Source organism: Mustela nivalis (genome assembly GCF_964662115.1).
Source record: "Mustela nivalis genome assembly, chromosome: 9".
In the NCBI taxonomy this organism is placed as follows: domain Eukaryota; kingdom Metazoa; phylum Chordata; class Mammalia; order Carnivora; family Mustelidae; genus Mustela; species Mustela nivalis.
In genome coordinates, this window is record NC_139028.1 from 4,487,466 (window position 1) to 4,497,869 (window position 10,404).

The following is a 10,404-nucleotide window of genomic DNA, read 5'->3' on the forward strand; positions in this document are numbered from 1 at the left end:
TCTGACTCTCGCCTGCTGCTCTGTACAATGTTTTCTATGTGTATTATTAGCATATTTGTTAAAATCTCAGTGGGGAGAAGCCTGTTTGAGGGACCTTCTGTTTAATTCGCCTCTGGATCTCCTCACAGCTTTTGTCCAAGGAATGCTTGTCGTGCGCTTCCAGACAAAACAGTAAGCTTTGTGAGAGCATGGTGTATTTCTTGCTTTATTTTCTCGTGCCCCCCCACCCCCCGTCGGAATGAATATCGAGCTCCCAGGGGTGTTCATTATTATTATTATTTATTGAATGGATGACTTTGTATTTTTTTGTTCTTTAAGGATGAAAGTTTTCATAATGTCCCTCAACCTCTTTGATAATATTTGTAGTGTAAAAGGTCTTTAATGATTTGGTGCTTGGGCATATAGGTATATGCACATGTAAACTGAGAGGGCCAGTACAATCGGAAGCCAAAGTTAAAACATGAATAAAGGGCCATAAGAAAACAAATGGAGGGGCGCCTGGTGGCTCAGTTGGTTAAACGTCCGACTCTTGATTTTGGCTCAGGTCATGATCTCAGGATCATGAGATTGAGCCCCGCATTGAGCTCTGTGCTCAGCAGGATGTCTGCTCGAGATTCTCTCTCTCCCTCTGCCCCTCCCCTGCACGCGCACATGCAGTCTCTCTCTCTCTCAAATAAACAAATCTTTTTTAAGAAAATAGGAAAGAAATGCCCATAGAAAGATTCAGGATGGGGAAAAAAAGAAATAAGAGTATAGAATATGAGAAAGCAAAGTCTAGGGTTTTTTTTTTTCCTCTATAAACTTGCAATAGAATATGGAAGTATGCTTATTCTAGAACTAAGACTTGCATTCTTGAGAATTCTGTGTTTCATAGAAATATTCAAAATATAGCATGCCCTATATATTTGAAGTTAACTTTTGGTCTTATATTTTCCTGCATTTAGCATGGGAAATAAAGATGATTAAGAGTAAAGATGGTGACGTTTTTTGTTTGCTTAATTTTTATTTTTATAGATGTGTGTGTTGAGGCTTATACAAGTTATTTGATCAGTGGAAAAGATTGAAAAAATCTTAAATTCACAAAGTTCGAAAGAAACCTCTGCACTAGAAGCAAGCAGGTAAGCATTATTTTTTAACTAAGTAGCACATAAATTAATACTTCACATCCAATCTAATTAGGCGGGGACGGCTTAGTTAGAATTCATTTCTGAACAAGAAGAAAATCCAGGTTTGTGGCTAGAATGTAGCTCCAGGAGAGTGGAGAGCATGAAATGGTAAAATCTATAACACGTTCCTATAAACGCTTTGGTTATAGACCACAGTTCCAACACGTCATTATGCTTGCAGTGTAAAAGTATATTTGGAATCACCTTCCCTGAGGACTAGCAAAGTCCTGTTGATCTTTAAGGCATACCTACCATTCATCTTGGTTTTTCTCCATCTCATTTTTTTTCCTAGACATGCCCAGAGTATTACCATTGATGTATTTTGCACCAGCATTATATTATTATGAAACAGTATAGGACATATCCAGTTGAAATTTACAAACAGGAAAGGAAAAACTTATGAAATAGGAAAAAGATGATGGCTCTCTTTGTTACACTGTGATTGTCTTGTTCCCTTCCTGGTGTGAATTTTCAATCATCCAGGGTAGATGAGTGACTCAGAAAATGAGTAGTTAGGTCCTGTCAGCACTGTGAGACGCACAGTGGTGCAGTGGGAGTAGCCGGGGCTGGTCCTACACATACCAGCTGGGCTGCCTGCGTCAAGGTCGCCTGGTGCCCTGAGTGCTCTGTTGTGTGACGCTAACAGTCCCTCCCCTTGCAGGCGGAGTTAGGTTTCTAAATTTTAGGAATTAAGGTTTTAGATTTGGAAGGAACTTGAGAGACCATATGCTCCGCATGTCTCATGATGGAGATTAAGAACGGACACATCCCAAAGGAAGCGATTCTCTGGTCCTAGGTCTCTGTCCCCTTTCACATCAAGGCATTCAACTAAGTGGTCAGCCTCCACTGTGCTTGTGTCTCTAGCCCATTGCACTCGTGCTTCTGCCCCGTTCGTCCACACTTAGCAGACAGTCTGCACGCGGCCCTTCTGCAGCCCGTGTGTCTCCAGCGGCTCTGCTTCACTGCGGCCCTTGGCAGCGCCTGCAGCCCCTCCAGCCATGTCCACGTTCGGCCCCTGGGGAGCTGGCCCTCCAGTGTTCTTCCCGTCTTTGCTGTTGCTGCTGTGCTCATCGGATAGAAACACCTCAGTGACCTCTGTGTCTACAATCCTGTCCCTTTGCAACACTGTCCTTGATAAACAGACATTGTGCACTTTCTTGCTCAGAATTACCTTGGAGGACTTTTTTCTCCAGAAGAGCAGCTCTGAGCTCTAGAGTCAGGAAAGCCAGAGCAGCGTCAGTGCACAGTAAATCCATCATGCTCTGCCAGGCCCAGAAATGCCGAGAAAAGGATAAATAGGAAATGCACATGGGATCAGTCAGTAGAGGTTGGGATTAGGCTTCTGCATTGGTCGTGCCAAGCGCTTGCCTTCCCTCCACACCAGTTCTGATGCTCTGGGATGGGGCACACCATGGCAGGTCTCCAGCGATTTTGGGTTTTCTTACAGTGTGTTTCCTTACTACCTGACTGCCCATCCTCAGATGTGGGATGCCTCATAGAGCCCAGCAGGGGCTTTGGGGCCTTTGTTGTGTGTTTTTTTTTCTTTCACTGTTCGACTTCCTTTTGAATGGGGTTGACGCTTTCTAATGTGGGGGGCAAGAGGGAAGTGTATCCAGTCCACTTGATGGCAGATGCACTGTGAGTGATTTCTCACCAGCTCCCGGAGCACCGAGCTTGCTCTTTCTGCCGTTGGGTAAATTTAAACTTGGAGTCCGCTGCTCTGAGCGATTTCCCAGGTTGCTGCTAGGCGGTCAGTTTTAGCTGATTGAGGAGACAGCAGTAGTTGGTACTGGGGAGGTACTTGGGAGGGAGAATGAGGCAGGCAGAGAAGAAGAGGGGGCTTCGGGTATGAACGGTAGGACAGGGCAAGAGAGAGGAGGGGGTTAGAGAATGGGAGAAGAAGGGAGAAGAAGGGCACAAATGGGAGAGCCCGAGGAACGTGGAGGAATCATGCAGTTGTACCCACACTGACCTAAAATAGCTCCATCCCCTTGCCTGGGCCCTGTGGCCCGGGCCAGGCTGCGTCGGTGGCTTCTACGACCTCCCCGCTCCTCACCCCTTGCACTGGGGCCTGCTGCACAGACAGTTTGTCATGAAAATTGATGGCGTTCAGGTGCAGGTGCCTGAGCACTGTAAGGCATGTGGGGCGGTGGGGGTGGCAGGTTTTTAACTTTGGGAATTACATTTCTCTAATTGTCTCTACTAGCCCTCTCTGGACTAGACAGATTTTGGAGAGAATTGCCACAGAATTTAACCAGTTACACTTTCATGCTGTTCAGAGCAAAGGCATGCCTCTTCTGGACAAAGTAAGACCAGCAAGTGTTGGTTTCGATTTTCAATTTGCTGTTTGCGAATTTCCTGGATGATTTTGGTTTGACCTAGCATTGCCCCTGATAATTGCTACTCTACAGGATTTTGAAGCTAGCTTTGAATTCTTTTTTTTTTCAGTGTCTCCTGCTTGGGACCCTGCTTCCATTATGTCACACTAGATAGATTTTGTGTAAAGACACAAGCGTAGTCTCCAAACTATGCAAGTAAAATTAATTCTGAATTTCATGTAACTTGACACATCATATGATGTAGTCAGAGTTCATTTATCCAAAGCCCTTGACTGGGTTTAAATGCACGTTTGTCAGATTTACTCCGTAGCTTAAGAGGCAAATAACTTTTTGTCATTCCGTAATTGTCTGAACTTCACTTTGATGAAGCCGACTTACTTTCAAAGAAATCATAGGGAGGGGACGCCTCAGTGGCTCAGTCAGTTAAGCCACTGCCTCTGGCTTGGGTCATGATCCCAGGGTCCTGGGATTGAGTCCCACCTTGGGCTCCTTGCTTGGCAGGAAGCCTGCTTCTCTTTCTGCCTGTGTCTCCTTGTGTGCTTGTGCTCTCTCTCAACAAATAAATAAATAAAAACCTTTAAAAAAAAAAGAAAGAAAGCAATCATAGGGAGAAGAGATTCATTGTTATTCTCTAGGAAATGTTGGGATTTTAATCTTACATATATTCTGGTAGAATTAGAGGCTCGCTTTATATATATAACACATATGTATATAAATTATACACATATATTTGAGCTTTTAGAAACTGTGGTACCTGAACCTTCTTTCCTGGTTTCTCTGTTCTTGCAGCGTATAGCCCACATTACGGCCATGCTGCAGCAGTCCCTGGGAGGCCTGCTGCTAGAAGGGCTTCAGACTTCCAATGTGGACATCATACGGCACTGCCTCCAGACTTACGCTACAATTGACAAGACACGGGATGCAGAGGCGTTAGTCGGTCAAGTACTGGTGAAACCATACATGGATGAGGTTTGTGCCCCCATGCACCTCATTCCACAAACACAGAGCATCTAATCTGGCTTTGTTTCTTGACTGGGTGCGAGAGAGATCAGGGCTCTTCCTTGAAGATGCTCTTAGTTCCTGATCTTCTGGTTGTAAGAAAAGGTTGGTCCCGCTTGGTGCCCATCAGCATGGCAGGAATCAGGCATGCGCTCTGGTCTCTTACAGTGATGCCATAACTCAGGGATCATCTTAATTTAGTAGGGGTGAGGGACTTGCCTAGGAAGAAGGTACGGATCAGAACATTTTCAGGTCAATTTCCATTTCCATAAGTTATACGTTAATGAAGTTGCCGAAAAGCGTGACCCCACCAAGGCGCCCGTGCCCACTGGAGGAGCTGGAAGACAGCTCTGTGCGCAGGGAAAGTCTGTGAGGGGAAGCGTCTTCGCAGAATTGATGTGGCCTAAGTCTTGAAGACCATGGGGGAGTTTGCCAGGCTAGGAAGGTGGGAGGGAGGGAATATTCAAAGATAAAGGGCTTTGAAGGGCGAGTTAGCGGGGTAGTACCTTAAGTCCAGAACTTGGTTACCCAGTGTTCTTGACCTATAAGGATACAGTAAAATACAGGGAGTCAGTGTATCCTGCCTCTGAGCGGCCGGAGTATGGGCTGCACCATGTGAGGCTGCCAGCAATCAGCAGCTTCCAACTTAGAGAGCGTCAGTTTCATCTAGTTCAAGCGAACAGAAGTCATGAAGCCAGTCTCAGCATTTGAGGGCTTTCTTCCAGTCACCTGCCAGTGCGAGTGTTCTTTCTGTCTGGTAAGTATAAAGCTACCCACCATGACTTCAGGATGAAAGGCTTCCAGTTTTAAAACGAGACAGTATCCCAGTGATAGAAATGAAATTGAAGGATTAATTTCAGTAATCTTCTCAGCTTCATTAAGACTACTAAAAGTAAATGATCTGTCAGTTCTTTGTATGTATCCTATTATAGTTCATAGCTCTCTCTGTGGGGGTGAAAAAGATCACATTATTCTTTGTCACTAAATGAAAATATTTTAGTTATTTAATTTATGCCCTTTTCATTGAACTGAATCTAATATGCTAAATTGGGGAAGTACTTTACGTTTCCATGTCATTAAATGAACTGTGGCCACGTTTGTATTTTAAGTTTGTATGCTTGTCATTCACCTCCTGCAACTCAGCCTCACCAAAAAAAATTAAATACTAAAGCAAAATAAGATGTGTTTTCTTCCATCACTTTCCATCTCAGCCCTTTCCCTGTTCTGGAGACGGTAGAGGATAAGGCCAGGGTGAAGATGATACAGAGCTGTTGTCTGCAGATACAGTATTTTGCTTTTAAGCTCAGAAGGGAAGCAGATGAGTGTGTGTGATGTTTTAGCTTCAGGCCAGTCTCTGTCCCTCAGCCTCTGTGTCCCCCAGGGTTGGAGCAGTATTCCCAAATCCCAGGACCTAGATTTTCATGCCAATGTTACTTACCTCCTGTTTAGAAAGCATACTGAGTGGGGAGGAGGAAGGACGAAGTGCATTTTTAAGGTTTACACGATTCTTTTCTCTGTAGTGTATAGTTCATACTTCTCTTTTAGGTGCTTTAAAAACAAACAAAAACACAAACAAACAAACAAATAAATAAATAAAAAAGAAACGCTCTTCCTTCTGCTAGGTGATTGTAGAGCAGATCGTTGAGTCTCATCCAGACGGCCTGAAGATCATGTATGCTAATAAGCTCCTGGAGTTCGTTCCTCACCACTGCCACCTTCTTCGAGAGGTCACAAGAGGAGCCATCTCAAGGTGACGTAAAATGCTGTGTATGCACCTGAGCTCAGTTTAGTGACCACCTGTCACCTCCTCATGTGCCGCTGATCCCTGGCTGTCCTGTCTGACCCGGGAACGTGGGAACGTGTGCTCTTCCCTATTTGTTACCAGTGCTGTGAGGCAGGTGTCACTTGCCTGGGTTTACAGGGAAGGGAATGAAGAGTGGGGACGTATCTCAATGGTGACATTTGTGTGACTCCAGAGCCTCTGCTTTTCTCTTGTCTACACTGTCTCCTTAACCAGGCTCAAAATCAAAATTGGTTTCCTTCCATTATTGTGATGTCATCATCGGTCTAGAAATACCAATTCATTTTAATTCAACATGTTTTATACTGATGGCAATTAAAGTCATGAACGGTTTTCCCTCCCTCTCTTATTTCATTTCCATGGCTTTCCAGTTCTGTTTCATGAATATCCCATTACCTTCCACCATCTCCATCATCCCAGTCCAGACCTTTGTTGCCTTTTGTTCGAGGGTAGCGGGCTCTCCCCACCTGGTCTCCCAGCTCCACCTGTCCCTCTTCATTGCAGCCCTCAGCTGTCCCACCTGCCCAGAGCTCTTCAGCCTTCCTGAGTCGCTCGTGGCTTCTCATCGCCCACAGAAGAGCATCCAGTCTTCCTGGTGTAACCTGTGACCGTTGGTGCTTGAGTCCTAGTGGTTCTCCGCTGTAGAACTTTCTACTGTGGAACTTTCCCCCATACCACTATGGTTCCTGGCCAGACAGGAGCACTTGACCTTCCCTAACACACCTGGTACAGAAGATCCCTGACTTCACCTTGGTTCAGTTTATGGTTTTTTGACTTTTTATAATAGTGCAGAAGTGATATGCATTTAGTTTGGATCTTTTCCCAGGCTGGCGATCTACAGTAGGGTCCTCTTTTGTAATGCTGGGCAGGGGCAGCGAGCACAGCCCCCAGGCAAACCACGTGATCACGAGGGTCAGCAACCAACACACTTGAACCGTCCTGTTCTGGCTTTCAGTGCAGTGTTCAGTAAGTTACATGAGATACCAGACACTTTATTGTGAAATAGGCTTTGTGTTAGAGGATTTTGCCCAACTGTGCAATACTGTAAGTGTTCTCAAGACATTTAAGTTTGGCGGGGCTAAGCTCTGATGTTCAGTCGCTTAGGTGTTTTCCATGCATTTTCAACTAAAGAGATTTCCAGCTGATCAATGGGTTTATTAGAAGCCGAGGCCGTCATAAGCTGAGGAACATCTGTCTATACTGTGCGCCTCTGTGTTTTCCTTCATTGCTTCCTGTCTCTTATTCCTTTGTCTTTCTGTTGATCTGTCACTCCACATGAAGCTCCAGTCAAATACAACTTCTTTTTTTTAGGTTATTTATTTATTTACTTATTAGAGAAAGCATAAGCAGAGGGGGAGGCAAAGAGTGAAGCAGGCTCCCCACTGAGCAGGGAGCCCGATGTGGAACTCAATCCCAGGACCCTGAGATCATAACCTGAGCCACCCAAGCGCCCCCAGGCTATGGTTATTTCAAGAAAAAGTCCTATTTGTGAATTCTTCATCTAGTGAAGATGAATTAAAATCAGAAAGTCAACTCTGCCACCTTTAAAAACCCAGGAACAGAAAAAAAATTCCACGAGCAGGTATAACCCTATCCACAATAAATCACTTTCATTCCAGTCCTGAAAACTAATACAGAGTAGGAAGAAAGCATTACAGAAAAATTTTGTTTTCATTAATCAAGCTGGAAAATAACGGGCCTTACATGAATGCCCTTTCGGAAGACAGTTCTTATAGTTTTATGTTGATAGAAACTCACATTACATTCGAAATGCATGTTAAAACCATGACTGTAGATTAACTACCACTTTCAGTCGTCAGAAGATGAAAAATGGTCAAGAGTCACCCAAACTGAATCCTGGTTCCTCCTGGAAAATGTGTTCCTAAATATTTTCCCCCTGAACTACTGTGCTCTTTCTGTATCTTACACAGCAGACACTGCGATGCACAAACACATCCAGAAGGCCTTTGAGGGCTGACAGCCTGCTGGAACAATGAGGAATTCACCTGGGTTTCTGCCTTTCTGCCGGGCCCAGAAAGTTCTGGGTAACCCAGGTGACGTGTCATGAGAATACATGTGTAGCTCACACCATATGTATTATCTCCTCAGGGTAGACACCAAAATCCATGTTCCTATATGAAAATCCGAGATGCATACAGAAATCAAGAGTGATTCTGTCATCTTGAAAGAAAAACACACTGTTGCGCTGCCACATGCCTCGTTTCTCCTTGAGTGACTGCAGGAAGTAGCGATTGCAGTCAGAAATCTCAGAAAGAAAAATTAGAGTAAGGGCAACACCTGAAGTTTATTCCTGAAAATACTTGGAGAACGACTGTGACCAATAAACCAGGGCTTAGTTCATGAGACTGTCAATGAGCTTATAACATCCCATGTCCTGGTCAAACCCTCATGTCTGGGAGATGGAGGGACGTCTTCATCTTCCAGAGCTACTATTAGGGAAAAAGGTGGAGACAATACTGACTGAGTCCCTACTTCAGCAGGAGAGCCAAAAACACCTTGCCCCTCCATAATCCCAAATGAAAATAAACATCTCGGGGCGCCTGGGTGGTTTAAGCTTCTGCCTTTGGCTGGGATCAAGCCCCACGTCGGGTTCTTTGCTCAGCGGGGAGCCCACTTCCCTCCTTCTCTCTCTGCCTGCCTCTCTGCCTACTTGTAATCTCTGCCTGTCAAATAAATAAAGTAAATAAAATCTTTAAAAAAGAAGAGAAAAGAAACATCTCATTTTACTAGTGTGCAGCAGTGACTATGCAGGAGAAATTATTATTATTTTATTATTAGATGATATATTATTATTATTATTATTATTATTGTACTATATTGTTAACCTTTTGAATTCGGACACCTAAAATTTTTAATAAAATATGAAGGCCTTTTTTTTTAAAGATTTTATTTATTTGAAAGACAGAGATCACAAGTAGGCAGAGAGGCAGGCAGAGAGGGGGAAGCAGGCTCCCCACTGAACAGAGAATCCGATGCAGGACTTGATCCCAGGACCCTGGGATCATGACCTGGGCTGAAGGCAAGAGGCTTTAGCCCACTGAGCCACCCAGGCGCCCCCTGAAGGCTTTTTTTTTTTTTTTAAGATTTTACCTATTTATTTGACAGAGAGATCACAAGTAGGCAGAGAGGCAGGCAGAGAGAGAGAGAGGAGGAAGCAGGCTCCCCGCTGAGCAAAGAGCCCGACATGGGACTTGATCCCAGGACCCTGAGATCATGACCTGAGCCGAAGGCAGCGGCTTAACCCACTGAGCCACCCAGGCGCCCCATGAAGGCTTTTTTTAAAGAACAAAAACTTCAGACTATATCTTTATCCTATCAGTTCCCACTACAACTGGCTTCTGTCTTGGCCAACATTTAGCCATTCAGATAAAGTCCGTATTTAGTGCTTCGTGTGTATGCATGTGTAAAATAAGCGGACAGTCATAAATCTTTAAGATTGTGTATAATAACCGTGAAATAAGGATTCTTGATACACAAGGTCTCGTCTGGGGAAAACAGCTGGAGAACAGTATGCAGTTTTCAAATGACGAAGGGGAAATACGCATTCGGTTATGAGAAAGGGAAGGAGAACAAGACCAAATATTAATAAAAGGGAAAAAAGCTTTTTCTGCCATCTTTCCGTGCCGCAGTAACAGTGTGAACAAATGTCCCACAGATGCCCTCAAGAACATTAACACTGCTGAAAGGGGGGGCGAAGGTCAGGTTCTTAGGAGGCCCTGCACCAAAGTCATCGTCCCGTTTCCTCACTGTGATGACGAAGCATGAGTACATTGGCAAATTTGAAATTATTGATGACCACAGAGCTGGGAAAACTGCTGTGAACCTCACGGGCAAGTTAAACAAGTGTGGCATGACCAGCCCTAGACTTGTATAACTGAAAGATCTAGAAAAGTGGCAGAATATTTCCATCCCCTCAGTTTGGTTTCACTGCATGGAAAAATTCTTCTGGCATCATGCACCATGAAGAAGGAAGAATCCAGGCAGGAGGGAAAATCCTGGGATTCCTTTTTCCTAGAAATATAATATACATGGCACGTGAAATGCCTTAATGGGGAAAAAAAAAGGAAAATAAATTACA

General features: G+C 44.3%; 1 pseudogene across 1 annotated transcript; it reads left to right on the top strand.

The window, feature by feature from the left end:
* Positions 1-1,080: 1,080 nt before the first annotated feature.
* On the top strand, positions 1,081-6,258 carry LOC309841314 (conserved oligomeric Golgi complex subunit 2 pseudogene; annotated as a pseudogene). The gene is made up of 4 exons: positions 1,081-1,118; positions 3,373-3,481; positions 4,295-4,474; positions 6,127-6,258. The product of its transcript is annotated as a conserved oligomeric Golgi complex subunit 2 pseudogene (transcript).
* Positions 6,259-10,404: the final 4,146 nt, after the last annotated feature.